Source organism: Bos grunniens, chromosome 7 (assembly GCF_055505025.1).
Source record: "Bos grunniens cultivar Pamir isolate PY7600 chromosome 7, Bosgru_T2T1.0, whole genome shotgun sequence".
Classification (NCBI taxonomy): domain Eukaryota; kingdom Metazoa; phylum Chordata; class Mammalia; order Artiodactyla; family Bovidae; genus Bos; species Bos grunniens.
In genome coordinates this window covers 9033496-9055772 of record NC_141171.1, presented here as the reverse complement: position 1 = coordinate 9055772, position 22277 = coordinate 9033496, and positions in this window count along the sequence as shown.

Below are 22277 nucleotides of genomic sequence, written 5' to 3'. Positions count from 1 at the left end.
ACAAAAGAAGGAGGGATGGAGTTCCATCCCAGGAAGGGAGTCTTAAAAAGAGAGAAGTTTCCAAACACCAGGAAACCTTCTCACTGCCGAATCTGTGCCGAGCTTTGGAAGCACAGAGGGCAACATAACAGGGAGAAAAAATAAATAAACAATTAAAACTCTAAGATTGCCAGTCCTACGGTAACTCCCCCAGCGGAGAAGCACCGCAGACGCCTGCACGCACCATTAGCAAGCGGGGGCTGGGCAGGGAGGCGCAGCGCGGGCTGCATTGCTCAGAGTAAGAATCTGGCCTGAATACCCTGAGCACTATCTGAGCGAAATAATTTGGGCTAGCAAACCAGACTGTGGGATATCTACCACGCGAAAAGCCAGCCCCAACCTAAGACACCGCCAGGCCCGTGCACGGAACAAAGAACTGAACAGAGATAGCCGGCTGCAGACCTTCCCCCTCCGGTGACAGGCAGCCAGAGCCAGAAGGGGGCAATCGCAGCCCCAGAGAGACATTATCTATAAAACTGTAAGCAGGCTTCTTTGCTAACTAAAACTTCTTGGGGGTCTGGACGGTCAACATCTGCCTGAGAAGGTGTGCCGGTTTTACACCCAGATAACCGAGTGGCAGGGAGGCGATAAGTCGCAGCATTGGCGCTCGCCAAACACCTCATCACTTGAGCTGCTCAGACCTGGGAAGAGCACAAAACGCAGGCCCAACTGAGTCTGCGCCTCTGAGGACTACCCGAGTGCCTGAACCTGAGCAGCTTGGACCTGGGAGGTACATGCAGCCCAGGGCCAGCCTCGGATTGTTCCCGGCGGAACAACCTAGAGCCCGAGCAGTGTGGGCTGGGAGGCTACAGGCGCCATGAGCGGGGGCAGACCCAGTGTGGCTGAGGCACTGCGAGCGCACGCCAGTGTTATTTGTTTGCAGCATCCCTCCCTCCCTCCCCACAGCGCGACTGAACAAAGAGAAGAAATACAGCTCCACCCACCAGAACACCGACACAAGCTTCCCTAACCAGGAAACCTTGACAAGCCACCTGTACAAACCCACACACAGCAAGGAAAAGCCACAATAAAGAGAACTCCACAAACTGCCAGAATACAGAAAGGACATCCCAAACCCAGCAATTTAAACAAGATGAAGAGACAGAGGAATAGCCAGCAGATAAAGGAACAGGATAAATGCCCACCAAACCAAACAAAAGAGGAAGAGATAGGGAATCTACCTGATAAAGAATTCCGAATAATGGTAGTGAAATTGTTCCAAAATCTTGAAATTAAAATGGAATCACAGACAAATAGCTTGGAGACAAGGATTGAGAAGATGCAAGAAAGCTTTAACAAGGACATAGAAGAAATAAAAAAGAGTCAATATATAATGAATAATGCAATAAATGAAATTAAAAACACTCTGGAGGCAACAAATAGTAGAATAACAGAGGCAGAAGATAGGATTAGTGAATTAGAACATAGAATGGTAAAATAAATGAATCAGAGAGAATAAAAGAAAAACGAATTAAAAGAAATGAGGACAATCTCAGAGACCTCCAGGACAATATTAAACGCTACAACATTCGAATCATAGGGGTTCCAGAAGAAGAAGGCAAAAAGAAAGACCATGAGAAAATACTTGAGGAGATAATAGTTGAAAACTTCCCTAAACTGGGGAAGGAAATAATCACCCAAGTCCAAGAAACCCAGAGAATCCCAAACAGGATAAACCCAAGGCGAAACACCCCAAGACACATATTAATCAAATTAACAAAGATCAAACACAAAGAACAAATATTAAAAGCAGCAAGGGAAAAACAACAAATAACACACAAGGGAATTCCCATAAGGATAACAGCTGATCTTTCAATAGAAACTCTTCAAGCCAGGAGGGAATGGCAAGACATACTTAAAATGATGAAAGAAAATAACCTACAGCCCAGATTATTGTACCCAGCAAGGATTTCATTCAAGTATGAAGGAGAAATCAAAAGCTTCTCAGACAAGCAAAAGCTGAGAGAATTCTGCACCACCAAACCAGCTCTCCAACAAATACTAAAGGATATTCTCTAGACAGGAAACACAAAAATGGTGTATAAATTCGAACCCCAAACAATAAAGTAAATGGCAACGGGATCATACTTATTAGTAATTACCTTAAATGTAAATGGGTTGAATGCCCCAACCAAAAGACAAAGACTGGCTGAATGGATACAAAAACAAGACCCCTACATATGTTGTCTACAGGAGACCCACCTCAAAACAGGGGACACATACAGACTGAAAGTGAAGGGCTGGAAAAAGATTTTCCATGCAAATAGGGACCAAAAGAAAGCAGGAGTAGCAATACTCATATCAGATAAAATAGACTTTAAAACAAAGGCTGTGAAAAGAGACAAAGAAGGTCACTACATAATGATCAAAGGATCAATCCAAGAAGAAGATATAACAATTATAAATATATATGCACCCAACACAGGAGCACCGCAGTATGTAAGACAAATGCTAACAAGTATGAAAGGAGAAATTAAAAATAACACAAAAATAGTGGGAGACTTTAATACCCCACTCACACCTATGGATAGATCAACTAAACAGAAAATTAACAAGGAAACACAAACTTTAAATGATACAATAGACCAGTTAGACCTAATTGATATCTATAGGACATTTCATCCCAAAACAATGAATTTCACCTTTTTCTCAGGCGCACATGGAACCTTCTCCAGGACAGATCACATCCTGGGCCATAAAGCTAGCCTTGGTAAATTCAAAAAAATAGAAATCATTCCAAGCATCTTTTCCGACCATAATGCAGTAAGATTAGATCTCAATTACAGGAGAAAAACTATTAAAAATTCCAACATATGGAGGCTGAACAACACACTGCTGAATAACCAACAAATCACAGAAGAAATCAAAAAAGAAATCAAAATTTGCATAGAAACTAATGAAAATGAAAACACAACAACCCAAAACCTGTGGGACACAGTAAAAGCAATCCTAAGGGGAAAGTTCATAGCAATACAGGCACACCTCAAGAAACAAGAAAAAAGTCAAATAAATAACCTAACTCTACACCTAAAGCAACTAGAAAAGGAAGAAATGAAGAACCCCAGGGTTAGTAGAAGGAAAGAAATCTTAAAAATTAGAGCAGAAATAAATGCAAAAGAAACAAAAGAGACCATAGCAAAAATCAACAAAGACAAAAGCTGGTTCTTTGAAAGGATAAATAAAATTGACAAACCATTAGCCAGACTCATCAAGAAACAAAGGGAGAAAAATCAAATCAACAAAATTAGAAACGAAAATGGAGAGATCACAACAGACAACACAGAAATACAAAGGATCATAAGAGACTATTATCAACAATTATATGCCAATAAAATGAACAACGAGGAAGAAATGGACAAATTCTTAGAAAAGTACAACTTTCCAAAACTCGACCAGGAAGAAATAGAAAAACTTAACAGACCCATCACAAACACGGAAATTGAAATTGTAATCAAAAATCTTCCAGCAAACAAAAGCCCAGGTCCAGACGTCTTCACAGCTGAATTCTACCCAAAATTTAGAAAAGAGCTAACACCTATCCTGCTCAAACTCTTCCAGAAAATTGCAGAGGAAGGTAAACTTCCAAACTCATTCTATGAGGCCACCATCACCCTAATACCAAAACCTGACAAAGATCCCACAAAAAAAGAAAACTACAGGCCAATATCACTGATGAACATAGATGCAAAAATCCTTAACAAAATTCTAGCAATCAGAATCCAACAACACGTTAAAAAGATCATACACCATGACCAAGTGGGCTTTATCCCAGGGATGCAAGGATTCTTCAATATCTGCAAATCAATCAATGTAATACACCACATTAACAAATTGAAAAACAAAAACCATATGATTATCTCAATAGATGCAGAGAAAGCCTTTGACAAAATTCAACACCCATTTATGATAAAAACTCTCCAGAAAGCAGGAATAGAAGGAACATACCTCAACATAATAAAAGCTATATATGACAAACCCTCAGCAAACATTATCCTCAATGGTGAAAAATTGAAAGCATTTCCTCTAAAGTCAGGAACAAGACAAGGGTGCCCACTTTCACCATTACTATTCAACATAGTTTTGGAAGTTTTGGCCACAGCAATCAGAGCAGAAAAAGAAATAAAAGGAATCCAAATTGGAAAAGAAGAACTCTCACTGTTTGCAGATGACATGATCCTCTACATAGAAAACCCTAAAGACTCCACCAGAAAATTACTAGAACTAATCAATGATTATAGTAAAGTTGCAGGATATAAAATCAACACACAGAAATCCCTTGCATTCCTATACACTAATAATGAGAAAACTGAAAGAGAAATTAAGGAAACAATTCCATTCACCATTGCAACGAAAAGAATAAAATACTTAGGAATATATCTACCTAAAGAAACTAAAGACCTATATATAGAAAACTATAAAACACTGGTGAAAGAAATTAAAGAGGACACTAATAGATGGAGAAATATACCATGTTCATGGATTGGAAGAATCAATATAGTGAAAATGAGTATATTACCCAAAGCAATTTATAGATTCAATGCAATCCCTATCAAGCTACCAACAGTATTCTTCACAGAGCTAGAACAAATAATTTCACAGTTTGTATGGAAATACAAAAAACCTCGAATAGCCAAAGCAATCTTGAGAAAGAAAAATGGAACTGGAGGAATCAACCTACCTGACTTCAGGCTCTACTACAAAGCCACAGTTATCAAGACGGTATGGTACTGGCACAAAGACAGAAATATAGATCAATGGAACAAAATAGAAAGCCCAGAGATAAATCCACGCACATATGGACACCTTATCTTTGACAAAGGAGGCAAGAATATACAATGGATTAAAGACAATCTCTTTCACAAGTGGTGCTGGGAAATCTGGTCAACCACTTGTAAAAGGATGAAACTAGAACACTTTCTAACACCATATACAAAAATAAACTCAAAATGGATTAAAGATCTCAACGTAAGACCAGAAACTATAAAACTCCTAGAGGAGAACATAGGCAAAACACTCTCTGACATACATCACAGCAGGATCCTCTATGACCCACCTCCCAGAATATTGGAAATAAAAGCAAAAATAAACAAATGGGACCTAATTAAACTTAAAAGCTTCTGCACATCAAAGGAAACTATTAGCAAGGTGAAAAGACAGCCTTCAGAATGGGAGAAAATAATAGCAAATGAAGCAACCGACAAACAACTAATCTCAAAAATATACAAGCAACTCCTACAGCTCAACTCCAGAAAAATAAATGACCCAATCAAAAAATGGGCCAAAGATCTAAATAGACATTTCTCCAAAGAAGACATACAGATGGCTAACAAACACATGAAAAGATGCTCAACATCACTCATTATCAGAGAAATGCAAATCAAAACCACTATGAGGTACCATTTCACACCAGTCAGAATGGCTGCGATCCAAAAGTCTACAAATAATAAATGCTGGAGAGGGTGTGGAGAAAAGGGAACCCTCTTACACTGTTGGTGGGAATGCAAAGTAGTACAGCCACTATAGAGAACAGTGTGGAGATTCCTTAAAAAACTGGAAATAGAACTGCCTTATGATCCAGCAATCCCACTGCTGGGCATACACACTGAGGAAACCAGAAGGGAAAGAGACACGTGTACCCCAATATTCATCGCAGCACTGTTTATAATAGCCAGGACATGGAAGCAACCTAGATGCCCATCCGCAGATGAATGAATAAGAAAGCTGTGGTACATATACACAGTGGAGTATTACTCAGCCATTAAAAAGAATACATTTGAATCAGTTCTAATGAGGTGGATGAAACTGGAGCCTATTATACAGAGTGAAGTAAGCCAGAAGGAAAAACACCAATACAGTATACTAACGCATATATATGGAATTTAGGAAGATGGTAACGATAACCCTGTATACGAGACAGCAAAAGAGACACTGATGTATAGAACAGTCTTATGGACTCTGTGGGAGAGGGAGAGGGTGGGAAGATTTGGGAGAATGGCATTGAAACATGTAAAATATCATGTATGAAACGAGATGCCAGTCCAGGTTCAATGCACGATACTGGATGCTTGGGGCTGGTGCACTGGGACGACCCAGAGGGATGGTATGGGGAGGGAGGAGGGAGGAGGGTTCAGGATGGGGAACACATGTATACCTGTGGTGGAGAAAAAAAGTAAAGAAAAAAATAAATAAATAAAGGTTGTGCCCTGCAAAAAAAAAATAGAAAGAGAAATTTGCAGCTGGGCTGTCAGGTAGTATTCCCCTTGTTGGTATCTTTTACTCTTATTCTAAGTTGGTTTCCTCCATACATAGAATTGTATCAGCTTAGGGGAAGTATAAAGCATTTCCCACCTGTGCGTCTCACCTCTCAGTTGTCTCCTTATTTTATTGTACAGGCTTAGGAGTGTACCTTAGCTCTGCTGCTACCCACAGCTCACACTCAAGTAAAATAGCCTCTGTGATGTATACTGTGGTCAGTTATAAAAAGCAAATTTTCCTGGGCTGAAGAAGGGCTTACAGTTGAAGCTTGAAATGTTCAAAGCCTCAGAGCCAGAAATTTCAGACCTTTGACAGTTTAAGAAATCAGAAATTTCTCATTCGATTTACTTCTTGGAATTTACCTTTCTTTTACTTCAGGTCCTCCATACACTTTGTTGCTGTTCAGTTGCTAAGTCATGTTCAACTCTTTACGACCCAATGGACTGCAGCATGCCAGGCTTCTCTGTCCTTCACTATCTCCCAGAATTTGTTCAAACTCATGTCCATTGAGTCAGGGATGCCATTCAAGCATCTCATCTTCTGTTGCCCCCTTCTCCTCCTTCCTTCCATCTTTCCCAGCATCAGGGACTTTAAAAATGGGTCAGCTCTTTGTCTCAGGTGGCCAAAGTATTGGAGCTTTAGCTTAAGCATCAGTCCTTCCAATGATTATTCTGAGTTGATTTCCTTTGAATTGACTGGTTGGATCTCCTTGCAGTCCAAAGGATTCTCAAGAGCCTTCTCCAGTACCACAATTTGAAAGCATCAATTCTTCGACACTCAGCCTCTTTCTGGTCCAGCTGTTGCTTCCCTACATGACTACTGGAAAGATCATAGCTTTGACTGTATCAGTTCAGTTCAGTTCAGTTGCTCAGTCATGTTCGACTCTTTGAGACCCCATGAATTGCAGCATGCCAGGCCTCCCTGTCCATTACCAACTCCCAGAGTTCACCCAAACTCATGTCCATTGAGTCGGTGATGCCATCCAGCCATCTCATTTTCTGTTGTCCCCTTCTCCTCCTGCCTCCAATTCCTCCCAGCATCAGAGTCTTTTCCAATGATTCAACTCTTCACATAGACCTTTACAAAACTCACTTGATTAGGCTTTGTGATCTCTCCCATTTTCATAAGCTTTTCCGTTTTTTGGTTTTCCCACTCAAATTTATTCTCAACTTAGATCAGAACAATTGGGAAATTACTGTTTATGGTATGTCTAGACGGATTTCTTAAGAACAATTTATTCTGAAATAAAATACATAGAAACAAGTCTTCTTTCTTTGTTGTACTAAAAGGATAATCAAGTTTTTTGCCACTGTGGCAAAAATATACTCTAGGTACCTGTTGCTATTTTGGGGTTTATAGAAAGGAAAATTTCAGCCCACAGAATTTCACTTTTGTTTATATCATTTCCTTGTGGGTCACTATGTTAACTCCTTTTCCTAATATCCTAGACTCTACATTCAGTGTATTTCACAGGGTTTCAATAAATTTTATTTTTCTCATTAGGAATCTATCATCTTTTTCAGGTCTGGGTCCCCGATTCCTACCATTGTCACTGGCAAAAGTAGATTATCAAATACATGTCTCCATGTGGAGTCTACAAGGTAACACTTTTTGATTCTTTTTTTTTTTCTGATTTTTAAGGTATAGTTGATTTCTAATACTATATTAGTTTCAAGTGTACATCACAGTTATTCAATATTTTTACAGATAATATTTCTTTTAAAAAATATTTATTTATTTGGCTGTGTCAAGTCCTAGTTGTGGCATGCAGAATCTTCATTGCAGGGCATGGGCACAAGGGCTTAGCACAGCATGTGGGCTATCAGTTCCCTGAACAGGGACCAAACCATGTCCCCTGCATTGGAAGGTGAATTCTTAACCATTGGACCACCATGGAAGTCCTCAGATTACATTTCATTAAACGATGTTAGAAGAAAATGGCTGTAGTTACCTGTGCTATACAAGGCATACTTGTTGCTCATTTATTTTACAGTAGTTTGTATATCTTAATACCATTCCCCTAACTTGCCCAACACCATTATCTTTTAGATTCCTCATATAAGTGATATAATACAGTATTTGTCTTTCTTTGTCTGACAGCATAACATTCTTTAGGTCCTTCCACATTGCTACAAATGACAGGATTTCATTCTTAAAAGATGAACAACATGGATGAATAATATTCACCTTCCCAGGCAACTCAGTAGTAAAAAGAATCTGACTGCCAAGCAGGAGACACAAGTTTGACCCCTGGGTTGGGAATATCCCCTGCAGAAGCAAATGGCAACACACTCAAGTGTTCTTATTTGGGAAATCCCATGGACAGAGGAGCCTGGCAGGCTGTGGTCCATGGGATCACAAAGAGTCAGACTTGACTTAGCAACTAAGTGACAACAACAATGATATTCTGTTTTACACACACACACACACACACACACACACACATAGGTTTTGTGTGTTTTTGCCTTTTTGTTTCTGGTAGAAGAGCTTCTTTCAACATTTGTTTTAAGATAGTTCCATTCTTAATGAATGTTTTGCAAAAACCCAAACGAGCTTTCTGGCCAACCCAATATGAGGGGAAAAGTCTGTGTGCAATGAGATAATTAGATGATCTTAACTTCAAGGACTTGTATATCCAATTCCTACCCCAGGTTTTGGAAGCTCTCTGTTTTATTTAAGTTTTTAGTTTTATTTAAGTAAACCCTCCACTCTTTCCTTCCTCTGTTCTCCTGGGACACCCATTATCTCAATGTTGTCCTTCCTAAAAGAGTGTTAACTCTCATTGAATTTCCTCATTTTTAAATATCTCATTTCTCTTCCCTCTTCTATCATTTCTAGACTGTATCATTTCTAGATTTTCATCTTCAAATTCACTAATTCTGTCCCATTTCCAGTGATTTCTAATGCATTCTTCATCTGGTTTATTAATTTTTTTTCAGCTCTGGAATTTCTGTTTTTTTTTTTAAATTTTATTTTATTTTTAAACTTTACATAATTGTATTAGTTTTGCCAAATATCAAAATGAATCCACCACAGGTATACATGTGTTCCCCATCCGGAACCCTCCTCCCTCCTCCCTCCCCATACCATCCCTCTGGGTCGTCCCAGTGCACTAGCCCCAAGCAGTGGAATTTCTGTTTGATTCTATCTGAAAGTTTCAATATTTTGAAGAAGCATTCCTTCTATTCATTCATTTTATTCCATTGAACTGCCTATTGAGCTTCTTCATGAGAGCTACCTGTCTCTATAATATTCCATACATTGAAATTTGGTTTCTGGAGAGTTGTTATTTTATTTTTGTGATAGTGTTTCTCTGGTTCTTCCTAGTGTTTGGTGAGTTGTTTTTCAACTGGTGCATTTGAAAAGGAGCACTTTTCTATTTGCTTCTAACCATTCAATGGTAGGGGCTTCCCAGGTGGTGCAGTGGTCAAGAACCTGCCTGCCGATGCAGGAGATGCTTGTTGCCTTTCTTTTGTTGTCCCGTAGCTGGCGCTGGACTTTTTGTTTGCATCTCTTACAGAGGCAGCATTTGTTTATCATTTGAAAATTTGCACTTTGCAAATTACACCACCTTTGTCAAATGTGTCATTCTTCAACCTAGTTATAGTTTCCTAGGCCTCTGGGGTTGTTGATGCCTTGGTGCTGCTGGTATTATTGGAGTGTTGCCTGAGGCACTGGATTGGAGGCTTTTCCCTCCTATATGGGATCTCCTGAGTCACAGGCTCTGCCACCCTCCTGTCGGGGGTTGGTGAATGGAGAAGTTGGGGTCACAGAGGTGCCTCTGCTTTCCCTCAGGTCCCCATACTATATGGACCCTTCTTAGATGTACACAATTATGGAATTCTCTGATATCTTGGTATGTTGTACAGAGGCACCTTCCTTGAGTTGTAGATGTTTTCTTGTTGATTGACAGGGAGAGACAAAGGAATGTTTCATTAGCCATGATATAGAATATAAGATACTTTGTATAGAAAACCTAAAATCTCCATCAAAAGTATATTAGAACTATTAAAGTAAGTTCAGAAAAGCTACAAGATAAAAGATTACTGTATAGATATCTGTGACTTTTCTATTCACCAGTAATCAATAATCAACTATCAGAATGAGAAATAAATAAAAGCAAGGGAAAAAGCGGGGGGAAGGCCTAATTAAATTAAATTTTTTTTTTTTTTTGCATAGCAAAGGAAACCAATTAAAAAGTAAAAAGACAACCTACGGAATTGGAGAAAATATTTTCAGGTAATATCACTGATGGGACTTGGTATCCAAAATATATAAACAATTCATACAATTCAATTAAAAATAAAGCAATGCAGTCAAAAAATGAGCTGAAGATTGGAATAACTTTTTTCCTGAAGAAGACAAATAGATGACTAACCAGCACATGAAAAGTTACTCAATATCATGAATTTCTAGAAAAATGAAAATCAAAACAAAAATGTCATATTATCCTTGTCAGGATGACTATCATCAAAACATCTACAAATCACAATGTTGAAGAGGATTTCATGGAGAGGGCACCCTTGCAAACTGTTGGCAGGAATGTAAATTGGTACAGGCATTGTGGAAAACAGTATGGAAGTTCCTCAAAAGCTAAAAACAGAACTAACACATGATCCAGAAATTATTCTTCTGAGTATTTATTCAAAGTAAATGAAAACAGTAATTAATATGTCCCTATATTCATTATCTCATGTTAACGGTAGCCAACATATGGGTTCAACCTAAGTGTTCATTGACAGAAGAATGGATAAAAATGATATGTTATATCTGTACTGCTGCTGCTAATTCGCTTCAGTCATGTCCAACTCTATGCAACCCCATAGACGTCAGCCCACCAGGCTCTCCCGTCCCTGGGATTCTCCAGGCAAGAACACTGGAGTGGGTTGCCATTTCCTCCTCCAATTCATGAAAGTGAAAAGTGAAAGTGAAGTTGCTCAGTGGTGTCCGACTCTTAGCTACCCCATGGGCCGCAGCCTACCAGACTCCTCCATCCATGGGATTTTCCAGGCAAGAGTACTGGAGTGGAGTGCCATTGCCTTCTCTGTATATCTATACAATGGGATACTATTTAAGCATAAATATGTGAAATTTTGCCATTTTCAGCAATATGGATATAAACTTTGAAAGTATTATGCTAAGTGGAATAAATGAGGAAAAAACCACATGATTTCACTTATATTTGGATTATTAAAAAAATAAATGAAGAAGCAATCAAACATAAACACATAGATACAGAAAAGAGAGTAGTTGTTACTAGAGGAAAAGTATGGAGGAGGACAAAATGGGTCAAGGGGGCCAGCTGTACAGTGACAAAAGGACACTAAATGTTTTGTGGTGAGAATACTTGCTGTGTACAGAGAATTCAAAATATAAGGTTGCACATATTAAACGTATATAATGCTGTGAACCAACAGCACTGTGTTAGTCTTTCAGCTGGGTCTGACTCTTTGGGACCCCATGGGCTAAAGCTCACCAAGATTCTCTGTCCATGGAATTTTCCAGGCAATAATACTGGAGTGGGCTGCCATTCCCTTCTCAGGGATCTTCTCAACCCTGGGATCGAACCCAGGTCTCCCACATTGCAGGCAGATTCTTTACCATCTGAGCCACCAGCAAAGCCCATAAGACAATATTACTTCAATAAAAAGAAAAAGGAAAAAAGAAAAGAAAAAAAAAAAAAAAGACCTGAATACTAGTATTGGTGAGAATGGGCAGAAAAGTTAAACATGTACAGTACTGGTGTTGATATAATTTATGGTATAGTCCCTATGGAAAACAGTACCTAAATTACTCAAAAAATGAAAAAAAAAAAATAGAATGGGAATATGTTACAACAATTTTACTTCTGGGTATATTTCCAAAGAATTGAACTCTCCATAAAAATATATGCACCCCTTTTCATTGCAACATTATCCTTCCTGATGAAACATATGGAAACAACCAAAGTATTAATTGTTGCCTCAATGCCTCTGACTGTTGTGTTCAGTCATTCAGTCTTGTCTGATTCTTTGCAACCCCATGGACTGTAGCCCACCAGGCTTTTCTGTCAATGGAATTTTCCAGGCTGAATGCTGAAGCAGGTTGTCATTTTCTACATCAGGAGATCTTCCTGACCCAGAAACGGAACCCAGGTCTCTTGTGTCTCCTGCACAGGAAGGCAGATTCTTTACCACTGAGCCACCTGGAGAACCCCATTTTGTAAATGGATTTTTTTAAAATATTGCATATATTGGAATGTTGTTGTTCAGTCACTCAGTCATGTCCAACTTTTTGCACCCAGGAACTATAGTACGCCAGGCCTCTCTGTCCCTCACCATTTCCTGTTGGGAGCTGTGTTAGGCATTACTGACAAAATGGAGGCACGGCCCCAACCCCCTCTCCTCATCTCGCAGGCATAGCCCCGGGATGAAGGAGTTAGGCCTTGTGATTTTGACTTGTTCTTTCCTTTCTTCGGTTGAGTTGACTGGGAAGAATGTTAAGGTGCTTATCGTCCTTGAGAGAAACATGAGAAAGACTTTTGCAGTTGTGCCCAGAAAACAATCTGTTCAAGGATTTTTACAAAGAATGTTCCAGAATGAGCATGTAGGCCACAGCTTGAGGCCATGGGAAGGATTATTATCTGAGACCTGTTTGTGAAGGGAATATTTATGGTAAAAGAAGTTTGTTGAGTTTAGGGTTTAGGATTAATTAAGAATAGCTAGAAGCTTTTTTTAGGAGATTATAATCTTAAGATGCTAGGGGCAAATAGGATTTAGGAAGATAAGAAATAAACAGGAATGTAGCATGAGTTACAGTGTAATCACAAGTTAAGCACAGTAAATCTGGGTGGGGAAAACTAAAAATGTCAAACCTCTGACCTAATGCTTTTGTCAAAGTATAAAAGAGAACCTGAAGCTTGAAATAAACATGTAGTCCCGTTCTATGAGTCAGAGACTACATCATCGTTGCTGACACCATCCATCTCTTCAGGTTGAATCCCTGGCTGCTGGAGCTGGACTCTGGGAATTTCCCAAGTTTGTCCAAGTTTATCTCCCTTGCATCAGTGACGCCATCTGGCCATCTCATCCTCTGACGACCTCTTCTCCTTTTGCCCTCAATCTTTCCCAGGATCAGGGACTTTTCCAATGAATCAGCTGTTCATATCAGATGACCAAAATACTGTACTTTCAGCTTTAGCATCAGTCCTTCAATGAGTATTCAGGGTTGATTTCCCTTAAGATTGACTAATTTGATCTTGCTGTCCCAGAAACTCTCAGAAGTCTTCTTCATCACCACAGTTCAAAGGCATCACATTTTTGGTGCTCTACTTTCCTTAAAGTCCAGCTCTCACTACTGTACATAACCATTGGGAAGAGCAATGTCTCTGCTTTTCAACATACTGTCTAGGTTCATCATACCTTTCCTTCCAAGAAGCAAATGTCTTCTGATTTCATAGCTGTAGTCACCATCAGCAGTGATTTTAGAGCCCATGGAGAGGAAATCTGCCACTACTTCCATCTTTTCCCCATCTGTTTGCCATGAAGTAATGGGGCCAGATGCCATGATCTTAGTTTTATTTTGTTTTAATATTTAGTTTTAAGTGAAAGAGCTGGCTTAAAACTAAATATTGGAATGTATTTGACCATAATAAAGGAAAATCCTGCCATCTGTGACAAGATGGCTGGACACTTAGGGCATCATGCTAACAAGAATGATCTAGACACTGAAAACTAAATACTGCATTGTTTCACATCTATGTGGAATGTATAAAAGCAAAAGTTATAGAAATATAGAGTAGAATGGTGATTTCCAAGAATAGGGGTGTGAGGGATTTGGGGGAATGTTAGTCAAAGGGTCCAAACTTCCAGTTAGAAAATGAATAAATTTTGAAGATCTAAGAGACAGGGTGGTGACAACAAGTAACAAAATTTTATTGGATATACATCTGTATTAAGTTCCTATTGCTTCCATTTAAAAAAAATTACTATGATAGTGATTTAAAACAAATTCATACTCATGTTTCTGGATAGCAGAAGCCTAAAATTGTTTATTTTGAGTTAAAATAATGAGATGAACATGGCTGGCTTTCTCCTGGAGGCTCAAGGTAGTAATTCACTTCCTCTCCTCTTTCAGGTTCTAGAAGCCACCTGTATTGCTTGGCTAATGGCAGCATCTTCAAAGTTAGCAGCTTCAAGTTTTCAAGTCCCTCTGTGACTCCAGCACTTCTCATCCACATTTAGAGAGCCACTGTGATTAAGTTAGTCCCACCTGCATAATCCTGGCTGAGCTCATTAGAAGCTCTAGTCTACTTACATCCTTAATCATCCCTTGCTGGTATAAAATACAATGTTCAAAGATCATCACATCTTTTGGAGGCCCTTATTATGTACACTACATGTATTTTTCATAAGTAGATTATCTATTATGATTCAAGGGCCCTTAAAAGAATTGTACATAGAAAGTATCACAGAGTCTGGAATTAACCCATACAGTTTTCATCACATATTTCAAGCAAAAAAATCATTAAGAATTTCATGGAAAGTTAATTTTTGGTGGAAAAATGTAAAACTCTGTACACATGACTCAAAAACATAACCTATATGGAATTTAGAAAGATGCTAACAATAACCCTGTGTATGAGACAGCAAAAGAGACACTGATATATAGATCAGTCTTATGGACTCTGTGGGAGAGGGAGAGGGTGGGAAGATTTGGGAGAATGGCGTTGAAACATGTATAATATCATGTATGAAATGAGTGGCAAGTCCAGGTTCGATGCATGATACTGGATGCTTGGGGCTGGTGCACTGGGACAACCCAGAGGAAGGGTATGGGGAGGGAGGAGGGAGGAGGGTTCAGGATGGGGAACACAGGTATACCTGTGGCGGATTCATTTTGATATTTGGCAAAACTAATACAGTATTGTAAAGTTTAAAAAAAAAACACAAACAAACATAACCACAGCCTGGCTTACTCACAGAATGGCCACAGTCCAGTACCTGCTTCACCAGCGCCTCTCAGGACCTTGTAGAAGAATAAAGTCTTATGGTTCACCAGGGATGAGCAGAATCAGAAACTTCATTTGAACTCTCATCAGGTTGATTGAAGGGCTTTCCCAGTGGCTCAGTGGTAAAGAATCTGCCTGCAATGCAGGAGGTGCAGGTTCATTCCCTGGGTTGGGAAGATCCCCAGGAGGTAGGGCATGGCAACCCACTCAAGTATTCTTGCCTGGAGAATCCCATGGACAGAGGAGTCTGGTGGGCCACAAAGATTCTGACATGACTGAAGTGACTTAGCATACACGCAAAGGTTGATTGATATGCACAATGAAGTAGGAAAAGTGCTAGTCTAGAATAGGTTTACTAATTTTCCCACTCTTGACATTTTGGAGCAGGGTCATTACTTTTGTTTGGTACAGTCCTGGAAATATAAAAGATGTGGGTTCAGTCCCTGAGTTGGGAAGATCCCCTGGAGGAGGGAATGGCAGCTCACTCCAGTATTTTTACCTGGAGAATCTCATGGACAGAGGAATCTTGAGGGCTACAGTCCATAGGGTTAAAAAGAGTCAGACACAATTGAAACGACTACACACACACACACACACACACACATATACATCCTGAACACTGCAGTTGTTTAGTAGAATCCCTTCAGACCATGCTAAATATTATTGAGGCCAAAGACATTTCTGGTTGAGAACAACTGATGCAGAGTTTGAAAACTGGAAGCTATCTGACAAGATTCCAATAAAAGCCTCATGCCTTTCTCAGATTATAACTGGCAGATCACTAATTCCCATGAAGCCCATTTCTGCAACTAAAAACTGATTTCATAATAGTACCATCTCATGGAATGGTCTTTAATAAAATTAAATTATTATGTAATCCTTATATGGTGTTATGATCCAAAAATGTCTTCTATGATTAACAAATATTTTAATGAGGGACTGAACCACCAGTTTTAACTTGTGCTGTAAGTATTAAATTTTCACATGTTTTGGCAAAATTATGAATTGATGCAGTGTACTATCCAAGGTTTTGTATTAAAGGAACAAAATTATCCCGCTCCTTGAAGATGGTAATAGTCATTTTCTAGAAGTAGCAGGAGTGGGGACTCATCAGGATCAATGCTTTAACTAGGAACCTATTCAAGACAGAATCCTCAGACTGAGATTCTGGAGAAATTTGAACTCAGAATTGGGATGAAGTGCTACAGTCCATAAGGTTGCAAAGGGCAGACACAACTGAAGTGACTTAGCACACACACTGCAACTTTAAGGTTTATTCCCGTAGCCAAACAGGAGACGTCATGGAAGGAGTAATAAACACTGAATTCATCTGCCTTGTAACATTGTCTCCTAGACACAGAGAATGAGCAGTAAAACTTTCCTATCTATCCAGACCACTGTCCCTCAGGGAAATCAGCTATTAGAGGTGGTGATACAAGAGGGAAATGTACCTAATAAGCAGACACTGGGAGCTGTAAATATCTCCTATGCTGCATCCCTCTGCCTGCCCATCCTTGGGCTGGATGGTGCATGGTTGTTGCTTGTGGAGTTATAACTCTGGTTGGGAAACCAATGATTCACTCCATCCTCCAGTCTTGTCTAGAAACTGAGTGTCTATCTCCATCATCAACCAACTAACAGAATTTTCGACATTCATGTTCAAATTTTCCTCTTAGAGACTCCAACCAGGTGAGTCCAAGAGCCCAGGAAATAATACTGGATATGATCAAAGGGAATGGCAGGCAAGAATGTTTACCTGAGTTCGCTTGAGAGCCAATGCAGACTAACCCAGAGCTATGATTTCTGTAGTTGTTTGTTTGCTTGATTAGTTATGACTATATTAATTTATGATGCTCAAAATAGAAGGACATATTGAAATCTACAATCAAGGGTCAATGTTGATCATTAAATGGTCATCATAAAAGCCCAATTAGAAGAGGGAATGAGATATGAAAAGTACCTCTTAAAAATAGAACCTAGGTCCAGGAGTTGAGATTAATTGGAGTAGAGAATAGTGTATTAGCTGTGCTGGGATGTACAGAGATGTAAGGACTATTTTTAATATAGAGCATATTTGACTACTGATGAGAAATATACAGACCAGGCAATGTTGCCACACATTACCTTGCAACAATAGCTCATGAGACATAGATTTCAGAATAATATGTCTCTCAGTATTCAAATAAAAAAAATATATGGGAAGGACTGTATTAATGAATTTAATTTGCAATTGTTTTATTTCCACTAAGGTTGAATACATGTGTACTTAACCAGTTACTTTCTCCATTGAAAAAGTAGTGATTGTCCTGTTCAATTCCTTTACTTTTGTACAGCAATTACAACATATTTTTATTATTTTTTAAATAATTGTATTGTTTCAAAATTAGAATTGTTAACATGAAGCAGATGTTTGCAATTAAGTTATTTCATATATGTATAGAAGAATTTGTTCAGAATGTCCAGAATTTATAAATTTTATGTGGTAAAATATGTGTCACCTTGTGTTCCTTCCCATCATTACTTTTAAGATTTAACTGGAATGAAATATTCTTACTTAAATACTTTTACTTGCAAATCCTTGCTTTAAACAGAAATGAAAATGAATGTTCCTACGCATATTATGAGCTAATAAGTCATGCTTTATACGTGTTCCCCACTATTTCCCACATCTTATTCCTCATTGTTCAATTTATTCTATTGTGATTAGATTTACTTATAAAAGTTGCATCATGTTCAATCAACATATGGAAGACTTTTTTTGCATTTAGCTTAAGATCTCCTTTATCTCCTATATTTGTATTTGAGTTCATACGTCCCTGTGTAAGAGGAAATGACAACTTAAGTACCATTTCCTCCCAATATTTTAAAAGATTTTCTGTCATATTATTTTATTTCCAGGACATTTCCAAAATTGATAAAGTTGATATTACCAAATTTTTAAAAAATGTGCATCTTTCATAAGTTGGTTTTGGATGTCCCTTCAATTTTGTTTCATCTATTTTTTTTAATTAACATTGAATATTACAAAGTGTTGAAGATAAATAATGTGGGCAAGGGAGCTCTTATGACTTGAAGTTTCAGCCCAACATGGAGACCTTCTTGTTCCTCAATATCTTCTGACCCTATCTGTCCTCACTCTCCATCCTGTTCATTTCCCTCATGGGGCTGGCTTCATTTTTGGACTGATATATCTTAAACAAGCACTTTCCTTAGGCCTTCACACTCACTGTCCCCTTGCCAGGAGCACACCTTCCAGGTGTACTCATGGCCCTGGTTCTCTCTCCCTTGAGGTCTTTCCAGTTATCCCCTTGTTTACAGGTCTTGATTAACATGTGTGTACAACAGGTGTCATGCTTCTCCATCTCCCTTTTACCTCCTTTCTTTTCCTTCATAACAATGGTAACAAATGACATGCCATATAATTTTTATTTTCTTATCTTCTGTCTCCATAGCCAGATGTTAGAAGCTTTTATTGTTGAACACTGTGTGCTCCCTGCATAGATAGCATATATAGTGCCTGGTACATTGTCTCGATTCAATTCATATCAAGTATGTGAAAGAATGTCCCATTAAAACTGTGAAATATCTGACACTTGGAAAAAACTCTGATAGTTTTTCTGGGAAAAGCTTGAACCAGTTGCTAATTAGAGATGGCACAAGAAGCTCCCTGCTGCTGCTGCTGCTAAGTCGCTTCAGTCGTGTCTGACTCTGTGCGACCCCAGAGACGGCAGCCCATTAGTCTCCCCCGTCCCTGGGATTCTCCAGGCAAGAACACTGGAGTGGATTGCCATTTCCTTCTCCAATGCACGAAAGTGAAAAGTGAAAGTGAAGTCGCTCAGTCGTATCCGACTCTTAGCGATCCCACGGACAGCAGCCCACCAGGCTCCTCCGTCCATGGGATTTTCCAGGCAAGAGTACTGGAGTGGGGTGCCATTGCCTTCTCCAAAGAAGCTCCCTAAAGTGCATGAAATCCATGAACAGAATATTGAAAGTAATTTCTTTATGGTGAAATATAAATGGTAACATTTCAACAATGTGGTAATGCCCATTTATGTGAAAATTAGTCATTTTATTTCCCCCTTTTTTCATAGTCACCTTCACCACATGGCACCAAGAAACCTAACAGGAAATAACAAATTTTTTCTTACGGGATTTTCAGAGGAATCAGAATTGCAACACCTCATATTTGGACTTTTTCTCTCCATGTATCTGATCACTGTGTTTGGAAACCTGCTCATCATCCTGGCCGTTACCTCAGACTCCCACCTCCACACCCCATGTACTGCTTCCTCTCCAACTTGTCCTTTGTAGACATCTGCTTTACCTCCACCACCATCCCAAAGATGCTGTGGAACATCCAAACCCAGAAAAGTCATAACATATGAAGGCTGCATCATCCAGATGTACTTTTTCTTACTTTTTTGGGGACTGGATGTCTTTCTCCTGACCGTGATGGCCTATGGCCAATATGTGGCCATCTGTCACTCCCTGCACTACATGGTCATCATGAAACCCTGGCTCTGTGGACTGTTAGTTCTGGTGTCTGGATCATAAGTGTCCTGCATTCCTTGTTAGAAAGCTTAATGGTGTTGCAACAGTCCTTCTGTACAGTTTTAGAAATCCCTCATTTTTTCTGTGAACTAAATCAGATGATCCAACTTGCCAGTTCTGACACCTTTCTCAACAATGTGGTGATGTACTCTGGAGCTGTGCTGCTGGCTGGTGGTTCCCTCATTGGTATCCTCTACTCTTACTCTATCACCAGTCACATCCACAGCTGGGTATTGTTTTTGCTTTGGCTCCATTCCTTCATTCTTTCTGGAGTTATTTCTCCACTGATCTCCAGTAGCATATTGGGAACCTACTGACCTGGGGAGTTTCTCTTTCAGTATCCTATCATTTTGCCTTTTCATACTGTTCATGGGGTTCTCAAGGCAAGAACACTGAAGTGGTTTGGCCTTGGAATATGGAATGAAGCAGGGCAAAGACTAATAGAGTTTTTCCAAGAAAATGCACTGGTCATAGCAAACACCCTCTTCCAACAACACAAGAAAAGACTCTATACATGGACATCACCAGATGGTCAACACCAAAATCAGATTAATTATATTCTTTCCAGCCAAAGATGGAGAAGCTCTATACAGTCAGCAAAAACAAGACCAGGAGTTGACTGTGGCTCAGACAATGAACTCCTTATTGCCAAATTCAGACTTAGATTGAAGAAAGTAGGGAAAACCACTAGACCATTCAGGTATGACCTAAATCAAATCCCTTATGATTATACAGTGGAAGTGAGAAATAGATTTAAGGGCCTAGATCTGATAGATAGGGTGTCTGATGAACTATGGAATGAGGTTCATGACATTGTACAGGAGACAGGGATCAAGATCATTCCCATAGAAAATAAATGCAAAAAAAAAAAGGCTGTCTGTGGAGGCCTTACAAACAGCTGTGAAAAGAAAAGAAGTGAAAAGCAAAGGAGAAAAGGAAAGATATAAACATCTGAATGCAGAGTTCCAAAAAATAGCAAGAAGAGATAAGAAAGCCTTCTTCAGCAATCAATGCAAAGAAATAGAGGAAAACGATATATTGGGAAAGACTAGGGATCTCTTCAAGAAACTCAGAGATACCAAAGGAACATTTCATGCAAAGATGAGCTCGATAAAGGACAGAAATGGTATGGACCTAAAAGAAGCAGAAGATATTAAGAAGAGATGGCAAGAATACACAGAAGAACTGTACAAAAAAGATCTTTACAACCCAGATAATCACAATGGTGTGATCACTGCTCTAGAGCCAGACATCCTGGAATGTGAAGTCAAGTGGGCCTGAGAAAACATCACTATGAACAAAGCTAGTGGAGGGGATGGAATTCCAGTTGAGCTATTCCAAATCCTGAAAGACGATGCTGTGAAAGTGCTGCACTCAATATGCCAGCAAATTTGGAAAACTCAGCAGTGGCCACAGGACTGGAAAAGGTCAGGTTTCATTCCAATCCCAAAGAAAGGCAATGCCAAAGAATGCTCAAACTCACACGCTAGTAAAGTAATGCTCAAAATTCTCCAAGCCAGGCTTCAGCAATATGTGAACCCTGAACTTCCTGATGTTCAAGCTGGATTGAGAAAAGGCAGAGGAACCAGAGATCAAATTCCCAGCATCCGCTGGATCATGAAAAAAGCAAGAGAGTTCCAGAAAAGCATCTATTTCTGCTTTATTAACTATGCTAAAGCCTTTGACTGTGTGGATCACAATAAACTGTGGAAAATTCTGAAAGAGATGGGAATACCAGACCGCCTGACCTGCCTATTGAGAAATCTGTATGTAGGTCAGGAAGCAACAGTTAGAACTGGACATGGAAAAACAGACTGGTTCCAAATAGGAAAAGGAGTTCGTCAAGGCTGTATATTGTCACCCTGTTTATTTAACTTCTATGCAGAGTACATCATGAGAAACCCTGGACTGGAAGAAACACAAGCTGGAATCAAGATGGCAGGGAGAAATATCAATAACCTCAGGTATGCAGATGACACCACCCTTATGGCAGAAAGTGAAGAGGAACTCAAAAGCCTCTTGATGAAAGTGAAAGTGGAGAGTGTAAAAGTTGGCTTAAAGCTCCACATTCAGAAAACGAAGATCATGGCATCCGGTCCCATCACTTCATGGGAAATAGATGGGGAAACAATGGAAACAGTGTCAGACTTTATTTTGGGGGGCTCCAAAATCACTGCAGATGGTGACTGCAGCCATGAAATTAAAAGACGCTTACTCTTTGGAAGGAAAGTTATGACCAACCTAGATAGCATATTCAAAAGCAGAAACATTACTTTGCCAACAAAGGTTCGTCTAGTTAAGGCTATGGTTTTTCATGTTGTCATGTATGGATGTGAGCCTTGGACTGTGAAGAAGGCTGAGCGCCCAAGAACTGATGCTTTTGAACTGTGGTGTTGGAGAAGACTCTTGAGAGTCCCTTGGACTGAAAGGAGATCCAACCGGT